Raw genomic sequence first — 14484 nt, 5'->3', positions numbered from 1 at the left:
CAAAAGTCTGGCCCGTGATTTTAGTTGGCTGTTTTCATTTAATAATTCAACTAACATCACAATTCCTCTGTTTCCTTCTATCGAGGTATTTTAGGACCTTCATTTCTTTCAAGAAAGCAGGCTCAGGGAAACTCAGTATCTACAATGGAGGGCATGTCTACACCTACAGCACTGCAGCGCAGCTCCAGTACATCTGGTGAAGACACTATATGCCAACAGAAGAGAACTCTCCTGTCAGCATAATAAAACCATCTCCACGAAGGGCGGAAGCTATGTCAACAGGAGAAGCTGCCCACACTGCTGCTTATGTCACTGTAACTTATGTCCCTCAGGGGGTGGTTTATTCACACCCCGAGTGACATAAATTCTGCCGACATAAGCTGTAGTGTAGACACAGCCTGAGTGTTTTTAGGGGGGGGGGGGGGAAATCAACACTTTAAAAAAAAATGTTAACCTCATGCCCAATATTCTTCTTTTCATCCCAATCCATTTCTTAGTGTTTCTAAAAATAAACACCACTATATGAGAAAGCACAGTTATAATCCTAATTACATGAGAAAGCTTGAAAGCCAGGGCAATGAGAGGATCTACCAAATGAATTACCATAGCCCTCAGATACCCAATTCACTAAAACAGTAATGTCTAAGAAGATAAAAAGCTATTAAACATGCCAAGATTTTACTACAGGAATACCAGCCTGAAATTACAAAATTTGGATCATATCTTAATTGTCATCCTCTAAAAACCAGTACATCCGAGGACACTTCATTCAGGCTCATTCCTTGCCACATTTGGCACTATTTAACTATGGTAGAGGGTTTGATATTGTTGTAACTGTCCACTTTTTAAATGGAACTTAGTCATAGGGGACAATTGCTTCTCTGCTCTTTTTAAGAAAACCATAACAGAAGCTTGCTACTTGAGGTCATGGCAGACATAGCTTCAACTACAGAAAGGAAGCGCAAAAGTAAGATTTCTGCTCTAAAGTAAACAGTTGATAATCAGTCAACATCAAAACCACATTCCCAGCTAGCCCATTGCAAAAGACTATATTAAACAGGTGATAAGTCATCAATATGTAATGTGTGGACATGGAGAAGTTTTTGTTGTTTTTAGTGGGTTGCAACGTGGAGAAGCATTACAGTTTTCTACAGAAACATACGGAATTAATGCCATGTATAGTATCTTGGTGAAAAACTTAAAAATGTACTCAAGTCTTAGATGTCAGACAGGGTGGAATTTTCTCTAATATATTTTTAGATATGAGGTGAAAAAATAAGTACTAATAAAAACGCAAAAGCATACAAGTATTACCATCACATTTATTTAAACCAAAATTGTGCATCGAAGAAAGTAGAAAAGGGAGAGATAATAGGCTGAAGAAACCCAGTGAGATACATGAGTAAGCCACGGAATTCCAACAGTATTCACTAGCTCCTAGGACTTGCTCTTCAACCTTCTACTCTATATAGATTCTTATGCCACCCTTAACGTTGTTGAATCCAAGTGCCCTCCAGAACTGCATTAAGCAACATGACTACCATTTATCACATGTGGTTCATATTCTCTCCAAGGGAAAAATTGTGCATACAGTGTAGTGTTTGGTGGCAGGCTTGTTTTTTTTTTTTTAAATTAATGTACATGCTGCTATATATTTTTGAGAATGCAAGGTTGGAGAAATATGCCTTGCACTTGGAGTATAAGATGCAAGGTTTTTGATGGTCCCTAGTTCCTGTGGGACTTGTTCCTGTCTTGGACTGCCCTGAGAAAGGTCTGTCTCCTGCAGAAGACCAGCTTTTGTTCTTATGGTAAGCAGTTCCATTGTACCTAAGGAGCAGAGCTGTTTACCAGAGTTTTCATCCCAGAGTTTTAAGTCATCTTTTAGATATGCTGTGCCCAGGTCACTGACCAATTTTAAGATAAAATGCTGGAACCTTAAACTTGACTGAATATTCTACTGAAAGGCACTGCAGAGACAGAACAAGACTGATGCGCTCACAGTAGCCCATGTTGCTGAGATGTACTGCAGAATTCTGTAGCAGCTGGAGTTTTCTTCAGGCTGATGGTTTCATGACCAGGTGTACTGCATTGCTATAGTCCAGACAGGAGTTGATGGAAGTGTATAACTGAGGCCAAGTCATCATCCACCAGGATGAGATAGATTCTCAGGTCAACCAGAGGGCTTTCTTCTGCCCCCAGCATAATCTCTGCCTTACTTTGGTTGAGCTTCCACCAGCTGTTCTCCATCTATAAGCAGGATCTCATCTAAGCAATGGTCCATCTTTGCGGTAGCAGTATGATCACATGTGCTGAAAGATGAGTAGAGCTCTCTCATATCTATATTCTGCTGGCACTTGAGTCCACCTTATCTTATCAGTTCACCTAGTGGCGGCATGCAGATGCTGAATAAGACTAGAGAGCTACTGATCCTTGTGAAATTCCACAAGTGAAGAATCTAGTGCTACAGGTCCAGTTTCCCATTACTGCTCTTTGGGTGGGACTCAGAAAAGTTTAGCACATTTATCCAGACCAGTGCCACCTCTCTCAATTGGGATCAGCAGTACCTCATAGTCAAATGCTGCTGAGAGGTCCATGAGAATGAGAATGGATGTTTCCCACCAACTTCATCTTCTCCCGCAACCCCCACAAGCTCCTAGCAGAAGCTAACTTTAAAATGATGTGCTGACAAGATGTGTCATAATAAATTAAATCGGGAACAGAAATCTCTCCACAAAATTCAGAGATATTCTAAGAATCCTATTTTAACTAAAGGTCAAAGTTAAGACCTGTATTAAAGCCATCACAATAGATTAAAATTAAGATTTTTTTTAAAAGGTGAATGACTTTTTTTAAAGTGGAATTTTACTTAGGTATTTACCAAATCAAAATCAGAACTGTTAACACTTACCGGATGGTAGTTTATTTCCAAAAGAAGAAAAGACAACTAAAGTGAGACAGAGATTTTAAAAAGTAAATTTATATTTAGAGCACCATTGCCTACCACATTCTGAAGGTACTTGGAGCATAGTAAGAAATTAAACAGATTTACAGAAAAACAACAAGGGTCCAAAGAGGCTGTAAAGGTCAGCAAGGCATAGCTGAAGAAAAAAAATGCAGGCTGATATATTATTGAAAGAATAAATTGAAAAACACTGATGTTTAAGTGTAAACCTAAACTTGAGAAATATATAGCATGAAGGGGAAGTTCCAAAGATTTGTCTCTGCAATTTCAACAGTAAATTTTCTCACTTCACAAATAAAAGGATGTATTTAGTGCTCAATCCTCCTAATTTCTCATTAATTTGGGGGTTGGGGGGGGAATTTTTGCTTCACAAATTTACACTTGATGGTGCAGAAGCTATATTTATATGGCACCACAACGATGGCTGCTGCCTGGGGCAACAAGAGACAAATGAGAAAATGCAGCGACAGCCCACAATCAGGAGGGTCTGAAAATTGTCTACATTTTGGCATGTGAAAAACAAGCAGGAATGAAATAGCCAGTACCTCCAAGCAGCAGAATCCTATGAAAACAAAACGAACTATTGAACACGAATTTCAGCTGATGCTTGATTTAACACCATTGCATGACCAATTCCTTGCAACACCGCTGTTACCTATTTTAAAAGGAGTGTCTTTCAAGAGAACAAAGCTGCTAATAGGGAATAGCTCCCCCTGGCATTCACAAAGAAAATTAAGTAAAAAAGCAAAAGCTTTTCACAATATCCTCCCTTAACTTGTCAAGCTCTGTTAAACCCATAGAATGCTACAATTTGTGTAATGATTCAGTGGAGCCAGACATGAGGCTGAATACATTTCTATCTGTTATCAATATATACTCTGTACACTTGTGTGTCGTTGGGATCATTGCAGTGCTAACAGTAGAAAAACGCAGTTATAACTTTAAAAATTCAGGAAAAAAATTAACTGTAAAATCTTCATCGAACATTACATCCACCACAATCTCTCACCAACAAGAGGATAACTATACAGTCCCTGAACTTCAATCACCAGATAGCAATCAAATCAGCAGACAAAGGGAGTGTCATTGCAGTCCTTAACTTTGATGACTGTGTCATAAAGGCCAGGAGACAACACTCTGACTCCATGCATCTGAAGAAGTGGGTTTTTCACCCATGAAAGCTTATGCCCAAATAAATGTTAATCTTTAAGGTGCCACCGGACTCTTCATTGTTTTTACACCAACTATAAAGAACTCAAATACAACCCCACACCACAGTTCATCCAGTAATTTAAGGATACCATCAAATCCTTCCCCAAACTCCTTCCAGAGAAACTCTACAACCTCATCCCCCACAACTTCTACATGCTTCCCAAGACACCCAAACAAGGAAACTCAGGCAGACCCATCATACCTGACAGTACTCTTACTGAAGGAATACTTGGAAAAGGCCAGCTTCCTCCAAGACTCTACAAACTTCATCCAGAAACTCTACATCAACAGCCACCCCCAAAACACCATGCTTGCCACCATGGAGGTCATCTCTCTGCATACCAACATTCTTCACAATGACTGCATCACTGCCTGCCTCAAAAATCTACACGATAACATACAACACTCAGAAATTGACTCTAACCATATCACCAACTCATCCATTTCATCCTCACCTGAAACAACTTTACATTTAACAAACACTTTATCTAACTTGTGTGTAACTCAGACAGTCTGGTTCCCAGACCTGAAGAACAACTCTGAAGCTCAAAAATTTGTCTCTTCCACCACAGAAGCTGGTCCAAGAAAAAGATATTACCTCACCCAACTTGTCTCTTAAAAATTCAGTCAATTTTCTTGTTTGACCAGGAGCCAAAGAGCATTGTAAGTGCCAGCCGCTACCTCAGAAAGTTTTCCAATTAGCTCAGAAAAAGCTCAATTTCCAATTTCTGTGGTCCAGGGGATAGAGGGAAGTAAAAACTTCAAATACTTCCATGTAAGTGTCCATTACCTCATCTTTTTATCCATGAGATATGTGTTTAAAAATTCCTTTTCGAATATTTGTATAGAAGTCTTTTTAACATTATGGATTCACAAAGGCACAGGAGCTCCGCAAACTCTGAATTAGACTGAACTTACAGAAGTCATTTTATAAATAACAATGTAAACGATGGCTATCAAAACCCCTTTCAATTTTGATATTCCATACATAACTGCCAAAATATTAAGGACTATAATTCTCAGTGAAACAGCTGTATTTTGTCCTTCAAACATGTTATGCAAATACATCATACATTCATGAACATTTGACCAGAACAGTTGTGCAAAATCCCTATCTTACTGATGTTAAGCAGCTACTAAACTCAGCTACATTGTGCTTTACACAACTGTTCCCAATGAACAAGTCATATTTCTGAAAACTGTTCTACAGATCAATCTACAGCCAATAAAAAACAAAAAGTGTGCAGTTAACGGTCGGTTTTCTCTATTAGTTTTCAAAACCATAATATAAACACCACTCAAATTACCACAAGGTGGCAGACTGAGCCATCTATATCCTTCAAAAAGTTCAGAGATAAATACCCTCCCCCGTCCCCTGACACACGGTTCTCTGTCAGTTTTCCAATTAGAAGTGCATGTATCTAGAGAGCAAGAAGAGCCAGCTTTGCTTCCGTTCCCACTGGAAATAAAATCACAGTTTACTTAGCTACTTAAATATTCTACCAGGACTAAGACTGACTGCACAAAGGCACTGACAAGGCATCAGGTATTTTCTCACTTTGGTTCTGGGATTTTATTCACTCAGGGCATGTCTGAATGACTGCAGCAAGATTGCAAACTTCACCTGAGTTGACTATAATGATTCAAGTCCCAACCCCAACCCCTATTTTGAATTTAAAAGAACATATAAGAATTCTTTCTGCCATCTTATGCTGTGTCTACTCTAGGGGGTTCTGCAGGCACAGCTATAAAGGCAAAGGTTCTTCAGTGTGAACAAGCCCTATATCTGGCCTCTACCAGCTTAGCGGTGCACATTAAACAAAAAAGCCAGGATTAAACCAATATAAAAGTGTCCACTGAAAAACATGCAAAAGTTTAATTAAACTGTGCTAAAGGGTCCTGACACATGAGGTGCAGGAATTGCCATCCTACAGAAGTGGGCAAAGATATGCCATAAATATACTATTATTGGGCTGAAGTGTGCCCTCACGTCAACAGCTCACACCAAAGAAAAGCTACCCTCTCTACTGTATGTGCAAAACTTGCAAAGCAATATTGTTTCCATTCCTCCCTGTGGCAGGATGTGAAACTCCTGTCCTAGCTGAATTTTTTGTCCTTGCTACAGTAAATCAAAATGCTTCCTTCTAAGAAATTCAATGCTTTATTGCAAAGGCAAAACATACTCCTTTCTTTGCAAACGTAATGTCAACTATCAATAGAGGAGCAAGAATGAAGCTTCCCACTTGACAGTTATTCTTTTTATTTCAAGTTAAAGCATAAAAATGGAGTACAAGCTTATTTTCTTTTCCATCAAGATCTGGAGGAGGTAAGGAACCACAAATTCCAAACTACCTTCTGTTGCGCTAAATGCATTATTTCCAAACTAGGGGTATGGTTTCTATTTTTCAACCTAGTTAACTGATTGCCCATTAACTTGAGTTAGCTAATACCTCTGTAAGTGCTAATCCTTACTTTGTCTTCACTAGGGAAAAACAATATTTTAACCCATATTAAGATGACTAGTGAAAACAAGGCTGTTGAAGTTTAGGGCAAAACTTCTTTGGGGTAAAATACACTTCTTTCTTCTAGTGAAGACCGATTGTGTGTCTTGGAACAAATGTCTATGCAGTACCTAAATCAGCATTTGCAAAGGTGTAGGTTAACTCACTCGATTTAATGTGTAATCAACTCAAGTTTAAAAAGATGAAAAAATAGCCTAGAGGGAATGTGCTACAATTACTAGAACCCCTCATCCACCCACACACATATACTGGAAGTACAAGAGTGCCTACTCTCAATTTTCCAGCAAACAAAACTTTTACACCTAAACTGGCCTAATCATGTGCATAACACACTCTCAATATGCTGCAAATAGAGTGACCAGATGTCCCGATTGTTAGGTCTTTTTCTTATACAGGCTCCTATTACCCCTAACCTCCTGTCCCGATTTTTCACACTTGCTGTCTGGTCATCCTAGCTGCAAATGTCACCTTAGGATGACAACTATGGTACACACCCAAACACTATTAACAGTTCTTAAATAGTGAGCTATAACAAAATGGGGGAGGGGGGGAAGGGGCGCTAAGAGTTTGTCACATATGTTTTGGTTTTTTACATGTCATGGTTCAATCCCAGATTCTTCTAACTCTTTCTGCCAAGGTAGATATCTACTGAGTTCAATAAAACACTGGGTTTTTCAGATAAATCATGAAAAGCTTCAACAGTAGCTTTTTGTTCAAGTTGGGGGCTCTCCCAATGCTCTTGGAGAGAAGAGTTGCCTCTCCCCTGCCACTGCACTCCACTCCATAGGTGACTGTCTTGAAGTGTTACTCTAAACTGGTTGAATGTACTGACTTTATGTATGAGTAATACACCACTACCTCAGTATAATGTCACCAAATATAACATGAATTTGCATATTACGGGGTAAAGCAGTGCTCCGAGGGGGCGGGGCTGCACCCTCCGGTGGATCAAAGCAAGTTCAATATAATACGGTTTCACCTATAACACGGTAAGATTTTTTGGCTCCCAAGGACAGCGTTATATCGAGGCAGATATGTACTACAGCCCACAGACACACAGAGGACCAATTGCTGGCAGTTAAAAGAGAGTTATGGTCTGGTTTTTGAGCTGAATTCCCAGGGTTCTAAGTTACTCAAGTATACACATGTGCACAATTTAGTCAATTGTCTGCAGCATTTGGATTCTTTACAGCTCATATGGACCAACAAACTGTGTTAAAAAACGTTTTATAAATCCATTTTATTGTTGTATTGTAGTTTCCTTGTCCTCCAATTCCTGGTTATAAGTCTCTCCAAACATAACATTTTAATTAACTTGGACAGTAATTTGCAAGAATTTGCAGCTGGGTTGTTTAAATATTTGTGTGGGAGAAAGACTGAAAGGGAGATAGTAGAAAAAGATACAATGTAAAGTTCCAACATACTTGACAGATCAGCACATTTTAGATTTTGTATACGAGTAAATATATGAGCAGATTAAAGCATGAATCAGATGTAGTACTATTTTATTAACTCTAAGAAGTTTGAACAAGTTTAAAAATTACCACTAAGTACAAGAAATATTAACTATTACAAATTTTGTTTAGAGAAACATTGTATAGTGATATATTCATCAAATGTTTCTATTTGGCAGGAGATTACACCATTGACATCAAAATTTACAGCAGAGCCTACTAAGACCTTACATATCTTGAAAAATGAGAGAGACAGGGTGGGTGAGGTAATATCTTTTATTGAACCAACTTCTGTTGGTGAAAGAGAAAAGCTTTGCCACTTGAAATAGCAACTTCCCTCACCCATCTGTCTCTCTAATATCCTAGGAGCAACATGGCTAAAACAACATTGCAAATATCTTGCAAAACTCATCTGGAAAGGCATCACATCACAGAATGAAACTCCTTTACACCTCCCAGGGCATGTTTCTGTGATTTGTCTTAAACAGAATGGCAGTTCTGTCTTCAATCACATATAAATCCAAGTAAGTCTCCAATTTTTTAATATTAAAAAGAAAGATCAAGTGTGATGGATTTTGTTAGCAAATGCTGAGTATTGCATAGTAACAACATATTTCCCATACACCACATATATTTTTGAGGAACTGGATTTTTCCATTACAATAACTTCCTTTTTTTTAAATTCTCCACTTCAAGTGTGACTATATCTGCTACAGCAAAATCCATTTGAGGAACTAAGTGGCAGAAGGACAAACAAACAAAAAAATTCCTCTCAATCCTATTAAGAGCCTTTTCTACATCAAAGGTAACAAGAAAAATGGATGGCCTTTTGATAAGGTGATATGAATTATTTTAAGTATGCTTGGACTTTCAATCATTTCCCATCCTTACTTGTCATAAACAGATAGCTAAGGGTTAATGTCTCTTTCACTTGTAAAGGGTTAACAAACAGTGACCTGCAACACCTGACCAGAGGACCCATCAGGAGACAAAATACTTTCAAATCTCAGTGGACGGAAGCCTTTGTTTGTGTTTTTTGGATTTTGCTTTGTTGTCTCTGGGCTCTGAGAGTGACCACACGTACCTACAGGCTCTCTAATCTTCTATTCCAATTTTGTAAGTATAAAGGTAGAAAGGCGGTATAGTCTGTTTATTTGTTTTCCTTTATGTGCAAATGTGTATTTGGCTGGAAGTATTTTAAATTGTATTTCTATTGGAGGAGGCTGTTTCTCCAATTTCTTAAGCTGACAGACCTTGTAACTTTTTACCATCTAAATTGCAGAGATAGACCTTTTACTTTTTTCTTTCTTTTTATTAAAAGTTTTGCTTTTAAGACCTGTCTGATTTTTTTCCCCTTGTTGAGGCTCAAGGGAATTGAGTCTGTACTTAACAGGGAAGGAGAAGGGAGGGGAAGGGTGGAATCCCTTTGTTTTAGATTCACAGAGCGTGAATCTGTCTCTCTCTCCAGGAGACCTAATTTCTCTGTGTTGTGATTCAAGGGGTTTGAATCACAGTAATCTTCCAGGGTAACCCAGGGAGGGGAAGGCTGACAAAGGCAACGGTGAGGAAAGGGATTTACTGTCCTTGTGTTAAGATCCAGGGGGTCTGGGTCTTGGGGATCCCCAGGGAAGGTTTTGGGGGGACCAGAGTGTATCAGGCACTCGAATTCCTGATTGGTGGCAGCTTATCAGATCTAAGCAGGTAATTAAGCTTAGGGGAATTCATGCTAGTACCCCAACTTCTGGACTCTTAAGGTTCAGATTGGGGAAAGATACTATGACATTATTGAACATAGTTTGATCCAGACATAAACAGACAGGCAGAATGGACTGCAAACAGGTAGCTAATATTTTTTCTAGGAACTTTAGATTATGGCTCACCAATAACATACACCTGTAAGGTCCACAAGAGTCAATATTTTTTTCCTAACCTCAAGGATAAATACAACAGCAGTTTTCATAAACTTAAGGAAATTCCTGCCCCAATAGAAGAGCATTAGAGGTATCTGCTAAACAGCCTGCTAAGAACTCCTTAAATATCTTTCACAGTTCAGCTGGAAAGGCATCAGATCTCCCTGGAATTCTGCCATTATTCGTTTGCGCTACTGCCTCTAGACTCTCCCTCATTTCTTCATCTAAACTATCTTTACCATTCTTATATCTCTGGCACGCCTATACCTCCACATATTTTTCAATTACCTCAAGAGCGTGGAGTTTCTGAAGTGTACAGATCACTATAGCATATTTCATTATGATATGTTATCATTGCTTATTTTTATCAAGCAGAATAATTCATTGCTCTTGGCTGCCTTTAAACTTTCAAGACAAATAATTGTGTGTTTTTCATAAAAATTCTTTTTTGGTAGCACTTGTTATCAAGCATATTCATTTTCCCAATATTATCCAACTGATTTTTTTTTGAGGCTGCAGTTTCATGAGTTTGTTTTGAATCCTTGAACTCACATCTAATTTTAATTTTCAGCTGACCCCTTCTATTGCTTCATACAGAAACCTCTTTATATGGTCTTTATCTTTTTTTTTAATGTAATGAATAATTTAAAATTGGGACAAATATTTGATTGCAGCAAACAATTCATTCTTCAAAAAGGTTATCTTTGACTCCCAAAGTCAACTATTGAATATTACTTCCAAATGGGCAGGATTTCACCATGTAACGGGCTACTAGGATGATCCGAGGAATGGGAAACCTGCCTTATGAAAGGAGACTCAAAGAGCTTGGCTTGTTTAGCCTAGCCAAAAGAAGGCTGAGGGGGGATATGCTTGCTCTTTATAAATATATCAGAGGGATTAATAGTATGGAGGGAGAGGAATTATTTAAGCTTAGTACCAATGTAGACACAAGAACAAATGGGTATAAACTGGACACTAGGAAGTTTAGACTTGAAATTAGACGAAGGTGACGTTCTGGAACAGCCTTGCAAGGGGAGTAGTGGGGGCAAAAGACATATCTGGCTTTAAGACTAAGCTTGATAAGTTTATGGAAGGGATGGTATGATAGGATAGCTTAATTTTGGCAATTGATCTTTGATTATCAGCAGGTAAGTATGCCCAGTGGTCTGCGATTGGATGTTGGATGGGATGGGATCTGAGTTACTGCAGAGAATTCTTTCCTGAGTGCTGGCTGGTGAGTCTTGCCCACATGCTCGGCGTTTAGCTGATCGCCATATCTGGGGTCAGGAAGGAATTTTCCTCTGGGGCAGATTGGCAGAGGCCCTGGAGGTTTTTCGCCTTTCTCTGCAGCGTGGGGCATGGGTCACTTGCTGGTGGATTCTCTGCAGCTTGAGGTCTTCAAACCACAATTTGAAGATTTCAATAACTCAGACATAGGTTAGGGGTTTGTTATAGAAGTGGATGGGTAGGGTTCTGTGGCCTGCTTTGTGCAGGAGGTCAGACTAGATGATAATACTGGTCCCTTCTGACACTAAAGCCTATGAGTCTATGAGTCTAATACTGCCAATTTCTATAGATCTTGCCCACTTTGTTAAGGATTTAGAAATTAAGATTAAATATGTTCTAGTATATCAATGATATGGTGTAAATAGATAGCCTCATTCTCCTCTACAATTTTCTCCAACAGTCAGAGACTAAACCAGGGGTCTCAAACACGCAGCCCACGGGGCTCTTGCATGTGGCCCACCAAGCTCCCCATGCCCCCCCACTACCCACGGGATTGCCCCCTGTGGCATTGCAAGCCCTGCACCGCTGTCTGAAGCAGCTGGCAGCATGCCCCTTCAGGCCTGGGGACGGGAGGGGAAAGGAGGCAGAGGACTCCTGCATTGCCTCCTTCCAGGCACCGCCCCCTGCAGCTCCCATTGTCTGGGAACAGGGAACTGCGGCCAATGAGAGCTTCATGGGAGGTACCTAGAGGAGCAGCAAGAGCAGCACACGCACAGAACCCTGAGCCTCTCCCCCTCCCCCAGGAGCTGCAGGGACACAGTTCTAGCTGCTTCCCGGAACGGAGCAGTGCAGGCCAGGGGCCAGGGCGGGCAGGCAGGCAGGCAGGCAGGGAGCCTGCCCTGGCCCCGGTGCACACCGCTGCAACCCCGGAGCCGCTCTAGGTAAGCGGCACCGGGCTGGAGCCTGCACTCTACACCCCAACTCCCTGCCCTGAGCCCCCTGCCGCACCCTGCACCCCTCCTGCACCCCAGCCCCCTGCCACATCCCACACACCTCCTGCACCCCAATCCCCTGCCTTGAGCCCCCTGCCACATCCCCCACACCTCCTGTACCCCAACCCCCTGCCCTGAGCCCCCTGCCACATCCCACACCCCAACTCCCTGCCCTGAGCCCCCTGCCACATCCCACATCCCTCCTGCACCCCAACTCTCTGCCCTGAGCCCCCTGCCACATCCTGCACCCCTCCTGCACTCCCTGCCCTGAGCCACCTGCCGCATCCCTTACCCTCTTGCACCCCACCCACCAACACTATGCCCTGAGCCCCCTGCCACACCCTGCACACCACCTGCATCCCCTGGGGCAGCGTTGGGGTGGGGACTTCAGGGGAGGTGTTGGTTTGGGGTAGGGAAAGGGTGGAAAGATGTGGGGCAGGGGCGGGCACTAATGGAAGGGGTGGAGTGGGGGTGGGGCCACAGGCAGTAAGGGGGGGTGTCAGTCATGCAGCCCTCAGTTCAATGCACTAGTCCTCACATGGCCATCGTGGTCATTTGAGTTTGAGACCCCTGGACTGCTGGGATAAAGAGGTTAATGCAGTTGTTTCCCTATCTATTTTCTCTTTTTAGTTCAGATCTGTCCTAAAACCATAGCATTTTTACATATTTAAATTTTACATTTATATATAGGGATTGGGTGACGTAAACAGGCCATTTATCACACCACGTCCTTTAAACAGCATAGTGTATGTCTACACTAGATGTTTTTATCTTGAATTAATCAATTGCCCATAAAGTCAGTTAACACCTTTATAAAGACTAATGTGAACACGCCCTAAATATTTGTTCCAACAAACAATCATTTATAGTTTACCCTAAGCTGACCCCACGGACAAGCCAAAAGTGGTTTCTGTGTGGCGTAGACATACCCAGAGTAGTAACAGCAATATGAGTGCAACAGATAGCATAGAGGAAGGACGACTGACTAACTCAGTTACATGGGCATAAAGTGGGGGAGGGGCACTCATTTGCACAACAAAACAGTGCTTCAACCTGTTTATAGGGACACAACCATCTGTTAGCCTGTTGGCAGGAGTGAAATACTATTAGCTGCCATTGTCAGCAACAGTATATAAGCCATATCTAAGCCAACCGTGTCTTAACTTGTCACATTCTATTAACATGTTAATACAGTTAATACCCAAGGAGTCCAAGCTTTAGTTTAAGGCCAGACCCTACACAGATTCAGAATATTTTATATTTTATTCATTTCTTTACAGCCAAATTCTGCATTAATTCACATTGCCTGCAATTCAAATGGACTTACAACTTCTGCAATGCACTGAAGTGTCATCAGAAATTTGGCTCTTAAAATTTGAAAGAGAAAATACTTACCAAATACACCAAAACTTTTTTAAAAAATTCAATGTTTTAAAATTAACCACTTGAAAATAGTCGTGTAAAATCAAACCCTTCAGAGCAAGAGTTGTTCTTATTCTTAGCCGGCAACTAACTAGGTAAATAAAAGTGCTATGAAAATATCTAAGAGTAATAAAACTAAATATTTCTGCAGTAGGTACAAAAAATCAAATTGCTAAAATTGTGAACAGTCATCTACGATAATATCTAAATTAGAAAGTATAAAAGTACAAGTAAAAACATTTTAGCTAAGCTGTGCAACAAAGCACTCAAACATTTTAGTACAAGTCAAATATAAACAAAACAGAGGCCAAAATGGTCACATGTATGAAAATGTGCCAAATATTCTGCATAGCTAGTATTTTGCAAATATAGTCTCTTAAATCAAATCATAAAAGATGTTGAGTATACATTTTTTCTGACAGATTTTCCTTTAAACACTTATTTGTAACAAATGTTTCAAAATAAGTTATAATTAAAATTGAAATAAAAATATATACAATAATTACAAGCTACTGGTAGAAAAACAAAACTACACATGTAAACTGAAACTGTTAACCGTTCATACTGATTTAATTCAGTTATAGGATGTAAACCTTGTTGTAACACTTCTGTGCTGCAGCATTCATCCAGAACTTCTCTTGTGTAAGTTTGATGCCAATCCCAATGCTGTAAAATGTACAAACTACCGGAACCACGTGATACTATGTTGAATGTGAGTTGTCCCTGTCTTCATTGACTATGGTCAATGGTCAACATGGTCAAGGCCATGGTCGTCAACATGCT

The 14484-nt window shown here is 40.3% G+C and overlaps 1 protein-coding gene across 1 annotated transcript in view; it reads right to left on the bottom strand.

Annotated features, from left to right (window-relative positions):
• RAPGEF2 (Rap guanine nucleotide exchange factor 2) overlaps positions 1 to 14484 on the bottom strand; it is a 321965-nt gene that overhangs the window by 213718 nt on the left and 93763 nt on the right. The window lies entirely within an intron of this gene.

Source organism: Gopherus flavomarginatus, chromosome 3 (assembly GCF_025201925.1).
Source record: "Gopherus flavomarginatus isolate rGopFla2 chromosome 3, rGopFla2.mat.asm, whole genome shotgun sequence".
In the NCBI taxonomy this organism is placed as follows: Eukaryota; Metazoa; Chordata; order Testudines; family Testudinidae; genus Gopherus; species Gopherus flavomarginatus.
The sequence above is the reverse complement of the archived record's forward strand: the minus strand, read 5'-3'. Positions and strand labels throughout refer to the sequence as shown.